Raw genomic sequence first — 24,111 nt, 5'->3', positions numbered from 1 at the left:
AAACTATGAGGAAAGGGACTTTGCATTGACAGAAGCGGCTGATTCTGATTTCAGGGTATGTAATCAGTACTATTAATATGCCTCTTAACAGTACTTCATAGAGGGAGGTGGGTGGGGGATGGGCTAGATGGGCTATGGGCATTAAGGAGGGCACTTGTGATGAGCACTGGGTGTTGTATGTAAGTGATGAATCACTAAATTGTACTCCAGAAACCAATATGACATTATACATTAGATTTTAAATAAAAATTTGAAATAAAATACTTAAACTGTATATATATATGTATATATACATATATATGCTTCATGAATTCATACAGTGAAAATGCTAAGCAGCCACTAAACATGATAATAGAAAACTTGGAAAGATATCCGTGGAAACTTGCAAAAAAGATTAATGAAATGTTACATATGTCTGATTCTAATTATATAGGATGATGTATGAATATGTGTATGTGTGTGTGTGTTCACGAGAAAGAGACTCAGTAGATACATGCAGAAGAATGTTCATCAAAGCACAGTGTTTATGTTTAGATGATAACATTTGTTCTATATAACTGTGATATCATTTAAAGCATTTACAGTAAGAATGCATTATGCTTGTGATCAGTAAAAACACAAAAGGGCTGAGTGAAGTTTAGAACAGAAAAGGAAATGAGCTTCTCCAAATATTTGCTTGGGAAATACAACACAAGTTTTACTCAAGGATCCCTGTGGCTTTATTTCCTTTTTAAAGTTTCCATTTTTATATTTTCAGGAAGAATTTTATAACTAGGTAGGAAAGACAAAACCGCCGAGGTTTTCTGCTCCCATGACATTCAACCTTCGTTAGATTAACAGAGTTGTTATAGTTGTTCTGCTCACAATTAAAAAAGAAAGAACATTATTTCCCAATCAAACATCTTTTTCCCCCTGAAGTGTTCTATGACCAAATTAGCCATATTAGGGTTTAAAATCTCCTACATGTTTCTTTTAACAAGCGGTATGACATTTTTATAAGCAATTTAAGAATACTGCCAAAAGGGACATTAATGTACTGAAGGGTCATACTCTAAATGAGGCCCATTTAAAGGTCACAGCATACTTACGGGGTTTTCCTGAGACCGGGCATACTGTAACTTGAAACAGCGTTCCTGATTGCCTCACTAATCGTATTTCACTATCTCTGGTGCTCCTCATTACAGGAAAAGGATGATTCTATTTAAACAAAATGTTTTAACATTTTGAGAGCAACAGATTTTTTCCCCCCATAAGTACATTATTTGATTGTTTGTCCTGGTTCCCTTCAGACAGTACACATACTTCTGCCTAGTTTCAGCATCTGTCCCACCCACTTCACACAGCCCATGCCGATCTGCTTACCACAACTCCATGTAATTTTAATGTGGGCAGCATCTGTTATTTCACATTGCTGAGGCAGTACCACGTGGTGCAAAAAGCATGAGCCTTGGAGCCAGACAGACCTGGACTTGTGCGTTGGTCCTACTCATTGCCAAGTGGCCTTAGACAAGGTACTTAATTTCTGTGAATTTCAATTTCCTCAGTGAAAACGCGAGCAATTCTAAATCCTCGTTGTTGTGAGGATTTAGTGAGCCAGTGAATGTGTTTGTAAAGTGCTTAGCAGTGACTGGCATATTGTAGATTCTCCATAATGTGCAGATATTAAGATTCAAACTAAAACAAGTGTGGCTTCTCTCCTTAGTAATGCCACAATGCTTCTCCATAGTCTTTTCTGTAGTAAAACGAATCATTTGGATTTAAAAAGTGTTTTATTTTATAAAGCACCTCTGCATGCAGAATGTTACTACAACAATCCCGTAAGATATATGTATACAAAACATCCTCATTGAACAGTTAAGAACAATGAAGCTCCAAATGTTAAGTCTTGAAATTCCTTGGGTAGGAAAAGGAGAGGGTAGTAATAGAACACAGGTATTCAGAAATGAAGACAGATTTCCTTTATAGCATAGCCATGCTGCTTCTCTGCTTTTAACTGGTTAACATAGCCACTTGCTTGAAGTTGGTCATATAAGCACAACTACCTACTCATATTTAAAACATATACAAAGTTGAGTCCCTACTATATGTCAAGCATATTACTTGGAATTTGTATGAACATCATACAAGGTAATCTGAGTAGTAGTACTCTCTGGGGTAGGAGTAATCTACACTTTACAGAAGGTCAGTTGACTTGCCTGTGGTCACACAATCACTAAGTGTTCGTTGGATAAAAAGATGTTTGCAAAATATTGGATCAAATGATCTATAAGTCCTAACTAGCTATAAACTAGCTTATAAACTTATAAGCTATAAGTCCTAACTAGCTATAAACTTTAAAACTTCTTCTGTCTTAAGACAGTATTTCATGTGAGATTCTCTTTTTTTTAATTTCAGTACTTTTATTCACATGAAAAGTTGGAAATATTTTAAGTGTGCTATATGGGAAACTGATCAAGGAATTAATTTGGGTTTGTAGAATCATTAAGAATCATTTCTCACCAATAATTTATTGGTACTAGTATAATTCTGATATAAATGTTTATATTTATTAACACAGAATCAGAGTGCTTCCCAGGTCATAATAGTGACAATAAAACAGCTACAGGATTAAAAATATATATACTGTTTTTCCAGCACAGAGTAAGCTTTTGATTAATGATCTTTGAACAAGTGAATATTTAAATTTTTTTTTCAACGTTTATTTATTTTTGGGACAGAGAGAGACAGAGCATGAACGGGGAAGGGGCAGAGAGAGAGGGAGGCACAGAATCGGAAACAGGCTCCAGGCTCTGAGCCATCAGCCCAGAGCCCGACGCGGGGCTCGAACTCACGGACCGCGAGATCGTGACCTGGCTGAAGTCGGACGCTCAACCGACTGCGCCACCCAGGCGCCCCATGAACAAGTGAATATTTAAACAGCAAGATTTTTGTTCATCACTTTCTAACTATATAACTCACTAAGGAAAATGTAAAATATAAGGGAATATTATTTAGCCTTAAAAAAAAAAAAAAGGAAATGCTATTTGCAACATGTATAAACCTGGAGGACATTATGCTCAGCAAAATAAGCCAGACACAGAAAGACAAATACTGTATGATCTCACGTATATGAGGAATCTAAAAATGTTGTATTTATAAAAGCAAACAGTGGTTGCCAACAGCTGGTGGGGCGGGGGGTGGCAAGGGTAATGAGGAGATATTGGTCAAAGGGTACAAAGGTTCAATAATGTGGGATGAATAAGTTCTGGAGACTAAAGTACAGTATGATGACTGTAGTTAATAACATAGCATTGTACACTTGAAATTTGCTCAGACAGTTGATCTTAAGTGTTCTCATCACACACACACAAAAATCTTAACTATGTGAGGTTATGGATATGCCAATTACCTTGATTTTGATAATCATTCCATAACATAAATGTATATCAAAACATCACATTTTGCAGCTAAAATATATGCAATTTTTACTTGTTAAGTATTTCTAAATGAAGCTGGAAAAAAGTCTAATATTAAAAATTAAAAAGAAAAAATCTATATAATCTATCAAATATTGCGCATTTGGTAAGTAGAAATTTCTATTTCACAAGTAAAGCATTTTCATAATTTCTGAGAGTAGAAAACTAAGCAAATCAAGAGAAGCAATAAGAATGATCCCTCTATAAGTGCTCTAACAAAGGGGATGAATTTCACAGACATGGTATTGAGAGACAGATGTCAGACAAGAAACAGTATAAACTGTATTATTCTATTTATAAAAGTAACAGAAAGAGACAAACCAATCTGGGATGTTAGAAGTCAGAAAAGTGTTAATCTTTGGGGGAGGCAGAGAATGAAAGGAAGCATGAGGGAGGTTTCTGAAGTGTTGGTTTTATCTATGTGTTCAGTTTATACTTATGATATATACCCTTTTATGTATTCATTATACTTAATAAAAATTATCTAGAAACCTGTGTTAGTGACATCACACAAAATTGACACTCATTAGCTATTAGCTTTTTTCAAAAAATGATTAGATGTGTTTTAGTTTGGGCCATCCCTTAAGTTGACCTCTAAAAGAGCACAACCCCATGTAGCAATAAGAATGAACACTTTGGGTTCTTGGGGATAGTGGTAGGAAAGACAGGGTTCTTGAAAACCTCTGGGAACATAAGAAAAAAAGGAGTTGTTGGTAGGGAGGGAGTGCAGTGGTGAGGAGGAAAGGAGAGGGGGCACAGTCAGCCTCCAGGAGGGGCAAGGAAGAGAGGTGATTCTGCTGACACTCTGCAGAGGCTAATAAAAGTCAAAGAAGTAGCATCAAAGATAATGAGAACTCAAGCTCTGGGCAGATAGGTTTTGAATCTTAGCTGTGATCTCAGGAAAAAGTTACTTTAGCTCAATGAGCCTCATTTATTTTCTCAAATGGGAGTATTAATACCAGCATCATGGTGTTGGGGGGATTAAATGAGATAATTATATCAATAATAGCACAGTGCCTCCCAGGTAGTAAATGCTGATTCTTCCCATTCTCCCCATCTTCACATTTTGGGTTTTGAAATAAAGATTGAATGTAAATGCTTGGAATCAAGAGGCAAGGGTTTTCTAGGCAGCAGGGAGAACATGAGGAAATACACAGAGGTGGTAAGACACGTAAGAAGCCAGGTATATGAGGAGTTAAGACTTCAGTTGGGGTCAGGTTGTGGAAGGTTTCAAGTGGTAAAGTTAGGCCTGGCTGAGCTATTAAGCAGAGATGCAGTCAATGGGTACACTCAGGATAAATTAAGACTGGGAAATACTTGAAGTTGGAGGTACCACCATGGATAGAGATATTTATTTCACTTTAAGAATGAGATTGAATCTGAGTGAGGATTTACCATAAAATGAAAAATGGAATCACACCTCAAGCTGCCTTGACTTTATGGGTCCCATATCCCACTTGAGAGAAATCACCCAGAAACTTGACAACAGTAAAATTGAATTTTCTATCTTTCAAGCATATTTGAGTGTCAGCCACAGCCAAGCTGCTATGGTTTTTCAGTACTCTTTGGGTTAAAATTATTTGGTTCAAAAGGTAAAATCCTATTAGCAGCGAACTGCAGAGAGATCTTGATACAAAGCCTTTGCTGTCCACAGACACTGCCTATGGGCAGAATTTTCTGGGTTAGGCACTGTGTGAAGACAGTCCGCTTATTTCCAGTGGAAAACAAGAGTTTTCCAAGAGGGAGCAAAAGGAACATGCATTACAGTCTTCTGCTTTGGCCAAAGAAAGAGGCTTAAGAGTTGGAAACATTTCTTAGTAGAGAAAGGTAGTATTTTGGTAGTAATACACTTTGTTCTTTAAAGTAAGTTGGCTAAAATCACTTTTCCACTCTAATCTAGATATATGTCATTGGTGCTGTACTTTCAGAACACACCTTACTCTGTGGGTGAATAACAAATGTTTTCCTTATGGTGGGGTGAAATAAGGCTGGTATTTATCCTATGTAACTTGGCTTTGTTTCCCATCACTCTCACCTGCTCAGCCAGGGTCGTTAATTCAGTATGCCCAACTCTGTTGAGAGGAGCCCCAGTTAGTAAATCACTATACAATAAAAGAACCATGTATTCTAAGGGAAACAGCCAGCTGTTCCATGCCTGCCTTCAATTTTGAGGCAGCCAAGACTTCTGAGGCTTGTCATTTACCAAAGATCTGAAAAAGCCTGATATCAGACATGCTTCTTTTATCTGTATCTGTTGAAAATCAGGTACCAGGAAAAAATACAAAGGAACAAGAAAAGAAATGTCCTGACCGTGTCATTAACAGGGTTACAATCAGGGTTGTAAGTTTTTACTATGTAAAACTGTCATCACATCACATTTAGAAAGTTACCCAAACACATTTTCCTCCCAATCCTCAGTTTCTAACCTATCACTTCTACTTACGGCATAAAGATCTCAGAAATATCACTGATTTATTCTCTCCTGTTTTCATCATTTAGAATATCATTCGTGTCAGCCTTCCTCTCTCTGTGCCTTGCCAACAACCTGGACCAGATCCTCAATCATTCACACCTAGGCTGTGGCCATTTTCTTCTGTCTGGCGTCTCTGTCTCCTGGCTGTACATCTCAGCTCAATATGTCCTCTTTCAATGCCAATTTCATCATGACATTTCTTAGTTTAAAAACCTTTAATAGTTTTCTGTTTCCCAAAAGTCCATAACCTGGCTTTTGGGTCTCTCTATATTATGGCCTCATCTCTATTTTGCCTTCTCTACTGTTCTCTAATTCATCACTCCTACTTACGCAGATGCACCACCCATCCATCCATCATGAACCTATGGAGCAAACATTCACATCTGCACACTGAGCACAGGGTTTTCCACATAAAAGAAGTTCAATTAATACTTGTTGCATAAATGAGTCTATGAATCAAAGAATCCTTTTCCACTCTTTCCTACACGCAATGGCCTTTACCCAACCATATCCAAACCTAGTGATCCTTCCATGTCTAGGTCAGGCCAGTCTCCCCTGGCAAGCCTTTTCCTACCACTCTGATCATTTGCTTTTTTTTCTCTGAGTTCTCACGGCATCTGTTGTCCTTACTGTATCACGAAGTGTTTCAGTAGTCACCAATTTCTCTTTTAGTTCTCTTTTAATGTGTTTTAGATAGTCTGATCTCTCAAAAGAAAGCTCAAGTTTTGTAAAGAAAAATTATTTGCCTTGTGCCATTTTGAACCCCTTACATAAATAAACAACAAGTCAGGGCTAGTAAATGCTATTAGATAATTTAGTGTATCTACCCAGCCACAACCTTTTCTAACATTTTTAAAAATGTTTATCTTTGAGAGAGAGAGAGAGAGAGACAGAAAGCATGAGCAAGGCAAGGGGCAGAGAGACAGGGAAACACAGAATCCAAGGCAGGCTCCAGGCTTGGAGCTGTCAGCACAGAGCCTGATGTGGGGCTTGAACCCACTAACCACAAGATCATAACCTGAACCAAAGTAAGTGCTTAAATGACTGAGCCACCCAGGCACCCTAACCAAAACATCTTCTAATAGAATATTCTTTGTTCACAATTTTGGCTGAGTAAACAATGTATAGACCTTGAATATTTCCTTGGGAAACAGCTTTTTAAACCAGGTAAACACTTGAATCATCCAAACTACTGCAAAAAGTTTGGCCATCCATATTACTGCAAAAAGATAAGCTATAGTTTAAATTTAGTTCATATATATTGATAAACTAAATTAGCTGATGGCAGAAAAGAGGGAAATTTGTTACACATACAATCAATGAGTCATATTAATAAAGGGCCTTCTGGTAAAGACTCTTGCCCTCTTCTAAGTGCTCCAGCCCCAGCTTTCAGGGTGCCCAGCTGCACCACAGGTCCTATATTCATTATTCAAGCCCCATCACGTCCTGACACCATTTTCTCTAAGTTAGTTTGGTAGTCTTTTCTGAGAAAACATGTTCTTTGGGAAGTGACCAAGATTTCTCTCTCCTCCCTGGCTCTCTGCCATGGTCCTTTGGCTCTTTGTTCCTTGACATGGTCAATCTTGCCATTTTTCTCATGTTTGCCTTTTCTTTTGTCATGGGACCTTACTCTGGAATTAGAACACAGTGAAACTGAGGTCCCAAAGTAGCAATAAATTGTAGTACACGTTTTATGAGTCATGAAACTGAGTGAACCAAAACAAAATAAGAGTTTCTGATGGAGGTATCCAAATATTTGTCATAAAAGTGAAACAAAATGTTTTACAACAGACTCTCATGGAAAAATTTGAGCCAGAATTGAATACATACCTTTTCTATAACTACTGAATTAGGACAAAACCAGAGTACCAAAATCTGGTATTAACAAAGATCCAAATGCTCGATCATATTTCATTTGTTTGATCCTCTGACCCGACATGGATTTTTGGTGTTAAAATGCATTGCTTGACAGTAATAACAATATCTTATGTTTGAATAGTGCTCTGTCATTTACTAAGTGTTTCATGTCCACATTAGAAGTTGTTGAGAACATGGACTCAAAAGCTATGGCTCCTGATCCATTGCTTACAGCTGTGTGAACTTGAGCAAGTTTTTCTTATCTTCTCTGTTTTTCAGTTTCCCCATTTGTGAAATGGGAACAAGTTAGCATCTATGTCATTGGGTCAATGGGAAAGTTAATGTCAATAATATGCAAAGCACTTAAAATAGTGCTTATGCATGATAAGCACTTTATTAGTCTTAGCTATGCTAGGAGGAAGAGGAATAATTCTATTGAGTCTCCACAATCACCCTGCAAGGTAGGCTGAGCAAAGATAATTATAGATAACTTTATTTTTGAGGAAATCAACACTCTGAGAGAACTAATGACTTGTTAATGGTAGTTGTGTGCTATTTTCTAATTTTTAATTTTTTTAATGTTTATTTATTATTGAGAGACAGAGAGAGACAGAGCATGAACAGGGAAAGGAAAGAGAGAGAGAAAGATACAGAACCTGCATCAGGCTGCAGGCTCTGAGCTGTCAGCACAGAGCCTGATGCAGGGCTGGAACTCATGAACCGCAAGATCATGACCTGAGCTAAAGTCGGATGCTCAACAGACTGAGCCACCCAGATGTCCCGAGGCCTTTTCTTTTCTTTTTTTTTTTTTTCAACGTTTTGTTTTATTATTTATTTTTGGGACAGAGAGAGACAGAGCATGAACGGGCGAGGGGCAGAGAGAGAGGGAGACACAGAATCGGAAACAGGCTCCAGGCTCTGAACCATCAGCCCAGAGCCCGACGCGGGGCTCGAACTCACGGACCACGAGATCGTGACCTGGCTGAAGTCGGACGCTTAACCGACTGCACCACCCAGGCGCCCCTCCGAGGCCTTTTCAACTTCAAGTGCAAGGATGTTTGATGATAGAAAATTTGGAACTATCTATACAATTCACATTGATTGACAAGAAATAAATGCCTCTTATATACACAGATGGTCCCTCAAGCAGCTGTGTTAGTAGGCACCAGGCCCCCAATGACTAGACCAGACTTGGGCATGTAATCATAGTTCATTGAGTATTCTTTTGTTAGGAACTGGAATCTAGGAAGGAAAGAGTAAAAATAAAAATAAAATTGAGAGAGAAAGAGTGAGAAACCCACTATGGCTAGAGCTCAAACATGTAATCTTGGGAACTATAAGTAGCCATGTTCCTCCTGCATCACTATATTCCACTAGGTGCCTAATGAAGCAGAAATGAAAGATAAAAGATGAATACTTATTTATTTGCCAACAGTTTTCCCGTTTCTATTTTTCACCCTTTCTGAGAGCTGGCTATATTCCCTCAGAGAGGAAGAGTAGTCCATGAGACAAAACTTAGCCATAGCAAGGAAATGTTGACTAGTGGAATAATAGTACCAACTCTGGATTGGACTATTAGAACTCAAATTTGTGTCTATCATTTAATAGCTATGTGACCTTGGTTAAAACCTCTGGGATCACTTTCCTCATCTGTAAAATGCAGATGACAATAGTACCCACCTCATCAGTGCCAATATGAAGAAAAAATGAGAAAACTATAATGCTTTTAGAGTAATGTGTGGGACTATAAATGCTCAATAACTATTCGCTGCTACTCTGCTTATAATAAATTCCACTTTGGGACTAAAGCCAGGTCAAAATATTCTTTTTCTGGCTTTTATTTGCTCATTGGTAGGCTGCAAACTTGCAGACATTAGGTAGGTAGGCATCACTCAGCTAATGTGAACTGACATGTTGCAGAAAGGCTACAACTGAGGAATTTGATTTTTTTTAAATCCCAAATCAATTCACAAAAGAAATCTGCAAAGAGGTAAACATTAGACAGTTTAAACTATGCTATTTTCTACTTAATAAAAGGAGAAGGCCTGTGCATGTGTTATGTTCAGGTTAGATGCCAGTTATGTGGAAAGAAACCATAACTCAGACATATTGAACAAAATAGAGATTTGAGGGGCACCTGGGTGGCTCAGTTGGTTAAGTGCCCAACTCTTGACTTCGGCTCAGGACATGATGTCATGGTTTGTGGGATTGAGCCCCTCCACGGAGCCTGCTTGGGATTCTCTCTGTCCCTCTCTCTTAGTCCCTCTCCAAGTCACACACCCATGTGCTCTATTTCTCTCTTTCTCTCTGTCTCTCAAAATAAATAAAGAAACTTAAAATTATTTTCTAAGACAAAAAAAAAATAGAGATTTGAAGTAAAAGTGCTTTTCCCCAAAGCATTAAGGGTGTCATGTGTGAACCATTATCCATGTCCTTTCCAAGAATCTGTGTCTCATTATATTATTTAAGGGAAAGAGGCATTTGGGAAACTGTCCTTGTGTATGTCTTAGGGATAAACCATTTTATCTATTCTTTAATTTTTTAAAGTTTTTTTTAACGTTTATTTATTTTTGAGAGACAGCGAGAGACAGAGCATGCGTAGAGGAGTGGCAGAGAGAGAGGGAGACACAGAATCTGAAACAGGCTCCAGGCTCTTAGATGTCAGCATAGAAGTCGATGCAGGGCTCAAACCCATGAACCATGAGATCATGACCTGAGCTGAAGTTGGAGGCTTAACCAACTGAGCCCGCAGGCACCCCTGTAAGTCACTTCTTTAGAGCTTCCTCATGGCTCTCCTAAACCAGTCATCATAGTAGTTCAATCAAGAAAGAAATGTGTATTAAGTATCTATTATATGATAGGCACTAGGTACAAAGGATATAGCTGTGGTAAAATAGACCCTGACTTCATAGTAATTAAAGACAGTAGATTCTTCAAAGCCTAAATTTTCAGATAGTTCCAATCCTGGGAGAAATATTAACTGTAGGAAAGACCCTTATGATTCATAAGGTATGGATTCAGAGATTTTCACAAATTCCTCAAAACTAGGAGAACAACAAAACCACAGTGAGGAGGGCTCATTCATTAGTTAAACATTAGAGACCTTCAAGTATATCATGGAATAGCTGAAATCAAGACCATTAAATTTGTGAATGAGAAGTTTCTCTTACACTCACAATGAATTAAGAATTTGTCATCACCTCATTTCTCCATTGTTTTCTGAGTAGCCTATAACCTCATTCAAAGCATGTATTTCTAAAGTTGCCATTTTCCTATTAGTTTGTGTAATTATTGGTTAATTTATCTGTATCACTGGACTAGATGACCCCCACAAGGGTGGCCACCTTCCCATGTTTTCTGTTCACCATTGCATCCTTAGCACCTAGCACCATACTTCATACACAACATATAATAAAAACCATTTGTTGAATGGATAAGTAAATGAATGAATGAGACCCTTCTCCCAGTCATACTAGAACATTCATACTCTAAAGGATTTTACAGTACTTCTAAGTAGTCCACTGGGGAACTTCAAGCTTTTGCTGACAAACCTATCATTACCAAATCTTTCCTGAAAGTCTAGAGAGCCTGTTGTGCATTTTGTTAAATAAATATTTTCAATGGAAGTAAATATTCATAATTTAAGAATGGCCTTTATACATAAAAAAGGAGTCAAAAGTCACACTTGGTAAAATATTTGAAAAAACGAAAATACTTGCATGTAAATTTTGTTCTAAATTCTTGGGTAAATAGCCATTGCCAAAATTGTTTTTAGAGCTGTATATTTTATCTCCCCACTATCAGTGTATAAAGATGCTTATTTAATTGCCTTTCTCCTAATATTAAGTGCTATCATTTAAATGTTTGCTAATGTGCTAGAAACAATTATTTATCATTGTGATGTGTAATTCTTTCACTTCTCATAAAAATTCAACATTTTCCTCTTGTCATTTGTATTTGTATTCAATTTTTCTTTATAATAAAATCTGTTGAGGGGCGCCTGGGTGGCGCAGTCGGTTAAGCGTCCGACTTCAGCCAGGTCACGATCTCGCGGTCCGTGAGTTCGAGCCCCGCGTCGGGCTCTGGGCTGATGGCTCAGAGCCTGGAGCCTGTTTCCGATTCTGTGTCTCTCTCTCTCTCTGCCCCTCCCCCGTTCATGTTCTGTCTCTCTCTGTCCCAAAAATAAATAAACGTTGAAAAAAAATTAAAAAAAAATAATAAAATCTATTGATTTTTCCCTTTGCAATCTCGTTTACTTCTATCCTTAGCAAATCTTTTTTAGATTTATTTTCTTTAAAACTTTTTTTCTAATGTTATTATTTTGAGAGAGAGATAGAGTATGAGTGGGGAGGGACAGAGAGAAAGGGAGACACAGAATACAAAGCAGGCTCCAGGCTCTGAGCTGTTAGCACAGAGCCTGGTGCGGGACTTGAATTCACAGACCATGAGATCATGACCTGAGCCAAAGCTGGATGCTTAACTGAGCCACCTAGGCACCCCTGAAAAAAATTTTTTTTAATCCTGAGCTTAAATAATCACTTTTCTTCTTGTTTATTTTTTTAAGACACCACTAATTTTTTTAATACTCAACAGTTTAATTTTACTTAGAGTGGAGTATGGTGTTTACTAAATTCTCTAATTTTGGTTTTTATACGCTCTATTTTTATGGTGTGTGTGTGTGTGTGTGTGTGTGTGTGTGTGTTTCTTCTTTATTTAACCCTTATTTAGTTATTTAATAAAATGTAGAATTGATGCTTTGGATAATAAGCCTTTCTCTTTTCTCATCTCTTTCCTCTTGCAGGAGAGCTACTTATTTTTATTTTATTTTATCCTATTTTGAATAGGTCCTAAGTTTTTCCCAATATGTGAGTGGCTTTTAAAGGGAAACAAAGGACAAGAACAAGTTTGTCTTGTTTAAATCTCATGTATGATGTTTATCAAAGATGAAGAGATTATTTTCTGCATGACTTTCAGAAAAGATCTTAGTCAACCATTGGCTATAGATTAGCAAGTGTTTCCTGCTAGACTATATGAAAAGGTCTTTGGTTTCAGTTCACAGAGATTAAAAGAAGAGAGAATGTACTTAAATCACCTAGTTTTTAGATATATATATATATATATATATATACATATATATATATATATATATATATAAAAACAAAGCATAATGGATAAATGAGATAATACAGTATATGTTGACAATACCTAGCATAATGTATGGCACATAAAAAATATCAACAGATATAAGTTTGCCTGGTCTATACCAAATGTAAAAGAAAAATATCTTTTTTTTAATGTCATAAAGCAGAGATTCAAGGACATTGGCCTTAGAATCATATTGCCAGTGAAGAATTTCTGCTCAGTACTTAGCTGTGTCATCTCAAGTAGGTTACTCAATCTCTCTGTACTTGGTTTCCTCAATGTAAAATAAGAATCTAGTTCTGTAGTACTTTGGATTATGTCTAGCAGCATATAGTTATGGTAGTTTGTTTATTTGTTTGTTTGTTTATTTATTTATTTATTTATTTTGTACAAGAATCACAGAGGGAGACCATACATGGAATATACAGTGTTTTCTAGTATTCCCAGGAACCCCAGGCCATATCTATTCTGCATCCTTAACAAGTGGCTTGCATCCTTAAAGTCATCCTGAATCCATGATAGTTGCTAGAACTCCAGTCATTTTGTATACATTTAATGCATTGAGAACCTAAAATCAAATTGGGGCTCCCTTTCTGAGGAAAAAGAGAGAATTACTAACATGTAGGAATCTAGTAGTATCTGCCACATAATAAGTCTTTTGCAGGGTAGGTGAGATAATGAAATAGGATGAGGTATGCAAGATGTAAGGACACTGCCTAGGACATAGGAGTAGAGCATTTAAGCGGCATTTACCATTGACCATATTACAAAGCAAATAAGTCACAGAGTCAAGATCTGTATGTATCTAGGTCTCCACCTCTTCTCTATCTTTCATTTATCATGTATTAGTAATATATTAATGAGTAAAACATAGTGGGATATTTAGAGGTTTCCACTAGCTACTAATGTATAGGTTTTTAATGGGGCGAATTCTGCTTGGTCCTTTCTTCCAAGGCCTACAGGTTTACAGACTCTGAAACTTGATTTTGTCAACCTAATGATAACAGATCTGTCTTAGAGCAGACTTACAGTAAACAAGCCTACACTGACCAATGTATAGTTATTATGATGTCAACTTATTAATTTACACTGAGACATAGAACTTCCAAAGGAAAGGATACTATAATACTTGGCCTACATATTCATTCCCTGAGGGTGACCTAACCCTAAACCAAAATCTTATTTGAGAGTTATTAGTGAATATAATGGTAAGACAAAAACAAAATGAGCTTAAATTGGAAAATCACATCCTCTAGCTAGATGCCACCTTCTCTCTGGTGGCATGCTGGGTTCATACTGACCTTTCCACATTTGTTTTTTTCTTTTTCTTTTTCCCCCATATCATCTATACTTCCCATCTTCTCTTTAAAAAATATTAAAATTAGCCCCTAAGTCAGTTATTGCAGAAATTTGCTAATTATTCGATGCTAAATCTTATACCTATGTCCTGGCCCAGATCTACTTAACCTGAATTTATAGGGACTTAAAGAGAGGTAGCCCAGGAATCCATGTATTGAAAATTGCCCCCAGATGATTCTGCCGAATGACTCTCCCTGGCCTGCTTCTAGGAATCAGTGGTCTAGTCTACAGCTTTTCTAATACAGTTAATATACTGAAGTGAGAGGCAGAGGAGGGAGCTGGGGAAGTTGAAAGCACAGATCTCTCTGAGAAGACATTTTACACTGCAGGGAAGTGTTATCCTCTCCCATTCCCTTTTAGTTTACTCTGAAATTCTGAAGAACTTTCTTCCTACTTGCCTTGCGAATTATGTTATAGGAGCCACTGTGACTAATTCTGTCATCAGGGAAGGGGCAATCAATCAGTACTTAGCAGACATATTCACTGGGTTAGAATGCAGAAAATGATTCACATGCTAAACTAGAAGGAAAAACTTTGGTGGAGCAAAAGAAGGAACAACCACTCTTGACTGGACAGATTAGGTAAGGGTCTAGGAAGGCAGTGGCATTTAAGTTCAGTTTTTACTACTGGGTGGGATTTTGACAAGTGACAACTGAGAAATATGAGTCTGGGCAAAGGGAGCACTGTGTGCACAGGCATAGAGGTCTGACACTGTAGCATCATCTCTTTGGGCTTACACCAGAGGTCAACTCTGTTCCTTCCCTTGACTTGCCTATAACATGATTCTCCTGAGCTTTGGAAAATTCCATGTGGGTACCTGATGCTGCCCATGTTGAAAGGTTGGTAGAGTTTTGAGAGCCTGATCCAAAGCTGTGTCTTATTAACAAAAAAGGAAATAATAACAGATAGAGAAGATCAAGCCAAGCCCTGTGGGAGGCTAAAATTGGAGGTGAATAAGGTTTCATTGTCTTGTAAGTAGTCTTCTGAGACAAAGAATTGTGTTGACACAGATGTTCTGATTCATTAGCAAGATACCTTAAGAAATGAAAAGATCTTGAAGGCTATTATAAAGATTTGGCTTTTATTCTCAGTAATATGAGAGGGTCTTGGAAGGTTTTAAGCAAAGGACTGTCAGGATCCAACTTATATTTTAAAGGAATCCCTCTCGCTATTGTGTTGAAATACACTGGGGTGTGGGGCAGGGATTTAACATGAAAGCAGAGACCAATTAGAAGACTTTTGCTGAAATCCAGACAAGTGATAATGGTATCTTCAACCAGGTGCAAATAGATTGCTGTGAAGTGTTCTGATTCTGTATTTTAAATGTACATCAAATGATAGTTATGAAGCATAAGAGAAGAAACAAGCAATTGTTTTGACTGAGCAATGGAGAGGACAACAGGTTTGGCAGAAACATTTTAGTATTTTAATGCCTAGTATAACAGTAAACAGCGAATTATTTTACAGTTCTTTATAATTCCAAGGGAATTTATATTATTACATTATTTTATCATTTGGACAACCTTGAGATAGAATTATCGTCATCTCATTTTACAGAAAATAAAACTATGACTCAGGGAAATAAAATTACTTGGCCTAAGACTGCACAGCCAGTTGGTGATGGGACTCAAATTTTAACTCAGGCCTGACAGATCCACCCAGGTTACACTTTGCCTTTTAATTTACTGTTTATCTAGTATTTATTCAGACTAAGAGTACTTCTGCTTTCACAGTGATTTCTTATACTCCAATCTATGTAACCAAAGCAGCTACAGCTAATGCCATTCTGGGGAGATGCAGACACAAAGGGAAAGGTGAGAGAAATGCTTGAATGTATAACTGTACTTCTCTAGCAAATGGACACACTTAGCCATGCACACTTATGACCTGAAGTGGCAACTTCTTTTGCAAATTTCTGAGATATAGAAGAGTTCAATTAAAAGGAGGAGGCAATCAGGTGTCATGAAGGTAGTCCTTACATTGGGACTTGAAGTTAGAAGACCTAGTTCAAGTTTTAGCTTTCCAGAATATTAGCTGTCTGATGGTGTTTCTGTCAAAAAGCTAATGCAAATCCTATTTAGGATGAAATATTATTATTAAAGTTAATGATAATAATTAACAACTCATGAATGGCACTGATCACAAACATTATATATTTTTTAGCTACCATTCATCCTGCAAAGGAGGATCTTACTGATGAGAATTCTGACGTCAGTAAGTAGAGCTGGTACTGTTGGTAAACAGAAGTGAAAGACATTAATTCCATTGCTTTTTTAAAACATTTTTTAATGTTTATTTTTGAGAGAGAGAGAGAGAGAGAGAGAAAGACACAGAGAGAGCAAAAGCAGAGAAGGGGCAGAGAGGGAGACACAGAATCTGAAGCACGCTCCAGGCTCCAAGCTGTCAGTACAGAGCCCAATGCGGGGCTCGAACTCATGAGCTGTGAGATCATGACCTGAGCTGAAGTCACACACTCTACTGACTGAGCCACCCAGGCGCCCAATTCCATTACTCTTCATAGAAAACTTGTCATACTAAGTCCTCTGAAACACCTGGGCTAACCCTCTATTTTTTTCATTTGCCAGGAATTTTGGCTGAATTCAGGAACCCTTGATCTAATAAAAACCCTAAAATACAATGTTAGTGAAAAAATGTCTAAGCTCTCTCCTTAGCTCTTCTTCCTCTCTGCCCATTCTCTGTCCAAACACAACTTGTCACTTCAGTCAATGCCGGATGCATGGCAAGGTGAATTTATATTCAGTTGTTCGCCTGATTCAGATTGTGCATGTTTCTTAGCACTCTTAATGTCTCTCTGGATGCTTTGCATGTGCTTCCTGAGCAGCAGAGGCATGTGTTGATGAAAAGTAATTAACACACAGTAATCAAAATGGTCCCTGCTAGGGCAAGAAAGGGTATAATGGAATAATCTTGAAAGAGGACCATTTTCCATGGGTGTATAGATACTATCACGTGCAGCCTTGCCCATCTGTTGGCAGAACGGATTTTTAGCATATTGTCCACAGATGGATGATGTTAGGAGTGGCTACAATCCCTTGCCCCAGGCTTCTGAGCCAGAAGTGTGTCAGACTCATCTCTGGAGAATACTGCTGCTATATAGCATGTCTCACTCCTTTGCTGCTAGTGTTTTCCAAGTTGGCAACTGCATAAGCATATGATATTCGTTATTTAAAAAAAAAGTGAGAAGTCATTTGGGATCTTCCTAAATTATTCTCTCTAGGAAAGAAGCTGAGAGAAAGAAAGATTTTCAAATCTGATTCCAATCTCACAAATCATTTGAACCGGAGTGTCTTCCTAACCTTGGCCTGCCAGCTGCTCTGCTCTGCCTCTCCTGAACCCCATCCATTTATGATTTTCGAGCCACCTGTCAGTATGATAAGCAGGAGAGAGGCTACAGCAAGAGGGCAAATTAGATGTGAATGTCTCTGTGAGCCTCTCTGTCAATGGAAGCAAATGCAATTACATGTCGAGCAGGCAGAGGATCCAAACCAGAGAAGCTGCATGCTGTAGCAGAAAGCCACTGGAATGTGAGCTAGGAAATGGGCTCTAGTCTAATCCACAAGGGCTTCTGTATAGATGAAGTGACATTACATATGTTTTACATCCAGTATAGATGAAGTGACATTACATATGTTCTACGTCCAGTTACGACACACAGCAGATGCTCCATCTTTCCTTTTGCTGGTCCTAACTCTTTCATGAATTAATTGTGGTACTGAATAAATGAGCCATGCTCTCTACAATCTCATCTCTGGTGGAAGAAGAGCCCAGAATGAAGAGCTCATATTTAGACACTATGTTGCCAAGCACTGTGCTAAGTGTTTAACATAAATTGTTACATTTGATCCTCACAACCACCCCTTATGGTGGATATTATCGGCGTGAGTCAAATAAGACATAGAACACTCTTGCCCAAGGTCATGCAAACTTTATTTTTTTAAGTTATTATTTTAATTCCACTTAGTTAACATACAGTGTTATATGAGTTTCAGGTGTACAATATAGTGATTCCAAAATTCCATACATCACCCAGAACTCATTACAACAAGTGCACCCCTTAATCCCCATCATCCATTTAACCCATACCCCCATCTCATAACCATCAATTTGTTCTCTACCTTTAAGAGTCTATTTTCTTGAATTGTTGCACTTTTTCTCCCCTTTGCTTATTTGTTTTGTATCTTAAATTCTCACTGGAGTGAAATCGTTTGGTGTTTTGTCTTTCTTGGACTTATTTTGCTTAGCATTATACTCTCTAGCTCCACCCAGGTCATTGCAAATGGAAATATTTCATTCTTTTTATGGCTGAATAATATTCCTGTGTATATGTGTGTGTGTGTGTGTGTGTGTGTGTGTGTAACCACCTCTTCTGTTTCCATATTTTTGTAATTGCTATTGTAAATAATGCTACTATAAATGTAGGGGTGTACATATCCCTTCGATTTAGTGTTTTTGTATTCTTTGGGTAAATACCCAGTAGTGTGACTGCTGGATTGTGGTTCCATTTTTAACTTTTTGAGGAAATGCCACACTGTCTTCCACAGTGGCTGTACCAGTTTGTATTTCCAACAGTGCATGAATGTTCCTCTATCTCCACATCCTTGCCAACATGTGTTGTTTCTTGTGTTACTGGTTTTAGCCACTCTGACAGGTATAAAGTGATATCTCATTATAGTTCTGATTTGCATTTCCTTGATGGAAAGTTTTTACATGTCCATTGGCCATATGTATGTCTTCATTGGAAAAATGTTCATGTCTTCTGCCCATTTTTTTTAAATTGTATTATTTGTGTTTTGGGTGTTGAATTTTATCAATTCTTTATATATTTTGAATACTAACCCCTTATTGGCTATAACATTTGCAAATATATTTTACTATTCAGTAGGTTGCCTTTTAGTTTTATTGTTTCCTACACTTCGCAGAACATTTTAATTCAATATAGTCCCAATAGTTTACTTTCCTTTCCCTTTCCTCAGGGGACCTATCCAGAAAAATGTTACTATAGCTGATGTCACAAAAGTTACTGCCTGTGTTCTCTTCTAGGATTCTTATGGTTTCAGGTCTCACGTTTAGGTCTTTAATTCATTTTGAATTCATTTTTGTGTATGATGTAAGAAAGTGGTCCAGTTTTCCCAACACCATTTGTTGAAGAGACTGCCTTTTTCCCATTGGATATTCCTTACTGCTTTGTCGAAGATTAATTGACCATATAGTTGTAGGTTTATTTCTAGGTTTTCTATTCTGTTCCATTGATCTTTGTGACTATTTTAGTGCCAGTACCATACTGTTTTGATCACTACAGCTTTGTAATATGTAACTTGAAGTACAAAACCGTGATGCTTCTAGTTTTGCTTTGGTTTTTCAAGATGGCTTTGGCTATTCAGGGATTTCTGTGGTTCCATACAAATTTTAGAATTGCTTGTTCTAGTTCTATGAAAAATGCTGTTGGTACTTTGCGATTGCATTAAATGTGTAGATTGCTTTGGGGAGTATAGACATTTTAACAATATTTGTTCTTCCAACCCATGGACGTAGAATATCTGCATTTCTTTGTGGTCCTCAACTTCTTTTTTCCTTTTTTAAAGTTAATTTTTGAAAATTTGAATCCAAGGTAGTTAACATATAGTGTTGTAATAATTTCAGGAATAGAATTCAGTGATTCATCCCTTACACATAACACCCAGTGCTCATCCCAACGTGTCCTTCTTAATGCCCATCACTCATGTAGCCCATCCACCCCATCCAACACCCCTCCAGCAACCCTCAGTTTATTCTCTGTATTTAAGAGCCTTTCATGGTTTGTCTCCCTATTTTTTTTTATTTTTTTTTCAACGTTTATTTATTTTTTGGGGGGACAGAGACAGAGCATGAACGGGGGAGGGGCAGAGAGAGAAGGAGACACAGAATCGGAAACAGGCTCCAGGCTCTGAGCCATCAGCCCAGAGCCTGACGCGGGGCTCGAACTCATGGACCGCGAGATCGTGACCTGGCTGAAGTTGGACGCTTAACCGACTGCGCCACCCAGGCGCCCCTCTCCCTATCTATTTTAAAATTACTTTTGCTTCCCTTCCCTTATGTTCATCTGTTTTGTATCTTAAATTCTACATATGAGTGAAATCATATATTTGTCTTTCTCTGACTTATTTCACTTAGCATAATGCACTCTAGTTCCATCCACGTTGTTGTAAATGGAAAGATTTCGTTCATTTTGATTGCTGAGTAATTGTGGCCCTCAATTTCTTTCATCAGTGTTTTATAGTTTTCAGTGTACAGGTCTTTCACCTCTTTGGTTAGGTTTATTACTAGGTATCTTATTATTTTGGGTGCCAATGTAAATGGGATTGTTTTCTTAATTTCTCTTTCTGCTGCTTCATTAGTGGTGTATAGAAATGCAACAGATTTCTGTACATTGATATTGTATCTTAAGACTTTACGGAATTTGTTTATCAGTTCTAGAAGTCTTTTTTTTTTTTTTTTTTGGTGGTGTCTGTCAGGTTTTCTATGTATAGTATCATGTCATCTGCAAACAGTGAAAGTTTTACTTGTTCCTTACTGATTTGGATGTCTTTTAGTTCTTTTTGTTATCTGATTGCTGTGGCTAGGACTTTGAATACGTTGAATAAAAGTGGTGAGAGTGGACATCCTTGTCTTGTTCCTGATCTTAGGGGTAAAACTCTCAGTTTTTCCCCATAAGGATGATGTCAACTGTGGGTTGTTCATATAACGGGTATGCAAACTTTAAATGACATTTTGGGTTTGTGGACTCTAATATCAAGGACAATGAGAGAATTGGAAACAATGTTTCTCAAAGTCTTCCTCATGGCAGAGGAATGGGAACACATGAGATTACCTCACATCTTCTGTTTTGTCTTTATTATTTTTTTTTAAATTTTTTTTTCAACGTTTATTTATTTTTGGGACAGAGAGAGACAGAGCATGAACGGGGGAGGGGCAGAGAGAGAGGGAGACACAGAATCGGAAACTGGCTCCAGGCTCTGAGCCATCAGCCCAGAGCCCGACGCGGGGCTCGAACTCACGGACCGCGAGATCGTGACCTGGCTGAAGTCGGACGCTTAACCGACTGCGCCACCCAGGCGCCCCGTGTTTTGTCTTTAAAATTCATATGGGTTTGGGGTGCCTAGGTGGCTCCACTGGTTAAGCGTCTGACTTCAGCTCAGGTCATGATCTCATGGTTCCTGAGTTTGAGCCCCGCATCAGGCTCTGTGCTGACAGCTTGGAGCCTGGAGCCTGCTTTGGATTGTGTTTCACCCTCTCTCTCTGCCCCTCCCCAACTCACACTCTGTCTCTGTCTCTCTCAAAAATAAATAAAAGTTAAAAAAATTAAAATAAAATAAAATAAATAAAATAAAATTCACATGGGTTTATTTGCATTCTATCCCATAATGCATGTGTGATTGTTTTGATAAAAAATGAATGCCTTATAGCTGTGTTTATTTTCTGACTATGTGTTCCCTTCACAGTGTTAGTTCCCAGATACATGCACATCCAGAAATGTGTTAATAATCAACTTTAGTAGGTGATCTCGATGGTCCCTTCTATTTTTAATGATTTACAGGTTTAACTAATTGCCCTGGTTATCAAACAATTAGGATTATATAGATAAACAGTTGTCAGAGTTACTTAGAAATGTAATGCTGTATATTCCAAAGATAATTGGTTAAAAATGTTGCTAATAGAGTGGTCTCCCTAGGCTAATGCAAGGGACAAGCTATTAGAGTTGACTGACTACCACCTCTCCTGTGTAAGTATATCTCATACAGTCAACTGCCCATGTGAGACATGTGGGCACCTTTGAAGAAAGGGAATGTGTCATTTCTCGGCTCCCAAACCTATGTTGTTCAAAGGTCAACTGTAATAGGATTTGCTCTTGTATTATCTTCAGTAATTGATACATGTTTTACAGCTCCAGCCCTGACTTCTTCCCTGAGCTCTAAACCCTAATATCCACATCTTCCCTAAGACACATCTCAACTTCAACATGTCCTGATTCTCCTTCCAAAATCTGTTCCAACTGCAGCCTTTCCCAACTCAGAGGGAGCTCAATCCTGGTCAAAAAACCTTGAAGTCATTCTCAACTCTTCTTTCTTTAGCAGCTCACATCTAGTCCATCAACAAACCTTGAGGCATCCATCCTACACAGACATACAAAGTATCACCCCTTCTTGTGACTTCCACTGCTACCACCATGGTTTATAATTCACTTTCAGTTTCTTGTCTGTTAATTTCAATTGATTCTTAACAACCTCCCTGCTTACTAATTGCCTTCTAAACATTTATTCCAGGGATTCCAGAATGGTCCTCTTAAAATAAATTATATAAAGTTATTCTTTTGCTAAAAGCCCTAAAAGTAGAAGCCAAACTCCTTTTATTTTTATTTTTAATTTTTTTTCAACATTTTTATTTATTTTTTGGGACAGAGAGAGACAGAGCATGAACGGGGGTGGAGCAGAGAGAGAGGGAGACACAGAATCGGAAACAGGCTCCAGGCTCTGAGCCATCAGCCCAGAGCCCGACGCGGGGCTCGAACTCACGGACCGCGAGATCGTGACCTGGCTGAAGTCGGACGCTTAACCAACTGCGCCACCCAGGCGCCCGCCAAACTCCTTTTAATGGCATGGAAGCCGTTATATGAGTGGACTCTGGGCTTACTGGCATCATCAGCTACTGCAGGATCAGTCCCTCAGCCACATTAGACTTGGTGCAGTTCCTAACATTTTCAGACTTATTCTTTTCTCTGGGTCTTTGCATTTATCATTTCCTCTGTCTGGCACATTCTTTCCCTAGGTATGCTCATGATTTGCTTCTGTACCTTCTTCAAGTGTTTGCTCAGATATTACCTAGAAGTTAAATCTTTGCTGATGAACTTACTTAAAATTACTCCTCTTTCTTGAATGTTTCTCCTTTACCCAATTTATTTTTCTCCACATTACTTATTACTTTCTAATATATACTAGACTTTGCTTTAAATTTATTTTTGGTTTCTTCCCCCCACCCTCCCCCACATACATTCCTATTCATAATAAAAAGGAAGGCCCATGTAAACATAATTTTTGTTTTGTTCATTGCTGGACCTGCCAGAATCTAGAAAAGTGCCCTGGCACATATCATGCACCTATTAAGTATTTGTTATTTGAATGAATTACATATAAAGAGATATTTCAACTCTTTTCCATTGATCAAAAAACTTGTTAAAATTTATATTTTGGAAGAAAAATCCATATTTGGATGACAAAATAAGACAAGATTATTTGATATTTACTTTATATATTAAATGTAATTTAAACGTAGGTCGAAATGACACTACATATGACAAAGACAACCTGCCTTCATGATTTGTGTAAAGAGTATATTTGGAGTTTAAATAATCAACTTGCTTATAACTTAAAATGTTCATGATTTGTCTCTAAATTAAACCAGACATGTTCGTGTTTAAACCCAAAGCGACTTGAGGCCTCACAGTGTTTAGGGGAATGAATGAAGGTGTTCCGAACCCATGCATCTCATTCTTATCAGCTGCTCATCCCCTCCTGCTCTCAGTGTCCCTGGCATTTCTGCGACTTCCCAACACTAGGGTCAATTTTTCTGCCAAGATGAGCGAGGCTCTTGGTGCCCTCTAGATGTCCCCACAAAGGCAGAATTGTGACACTTTCCACCAGCCCGCCTCCCGGGTCCTCCGCAGCCTCTCCCGGTGCCGGTTATTGTGGGTTTGACACCTGAGGCGTCCCCTATACCCTCTGGAGTGCGTCCAGTCCCCTCCCGGGGCCCTCCTCCGGCTGGAACCCGGGC

The 24,111-nt window shown here is 38.1% G+C and overlaps 1 protein-coding gene across 2 annotated transcripts in view; it reads right to left on the bottom strand.

The window, feature by feature from the left end:
• The window catches only part of LOC123380452 (tigger transposable element-derived protein 1-like), a 177,754-nt gene that overhangs the window by 153,033 nt on the left and 610 nt on the right, over positions 1 to 24,111 (bottom strand). The gene's annotated exons all lie outside the window — the stretch shown is intronic.

This window comes from Felis catus, chromosome D1 (assembly GCF_018350175.1).
Source record: "Felis catus isolate Fca126 chromosome D1, F.catus_Fca126_mat1.0, whole genome shotgun sequence".
Taxonomy (NCBI): domain Eukaryota; kingdom Metazoa; phylum Chordata; class Mammalia; order Carnivora; family Felidae; genus Felis; species Felis catus.
Note: the sequence above shows the minus strand (reverse complement) of the source record. Positions and strands in the feature narration are given on the sequence as shown.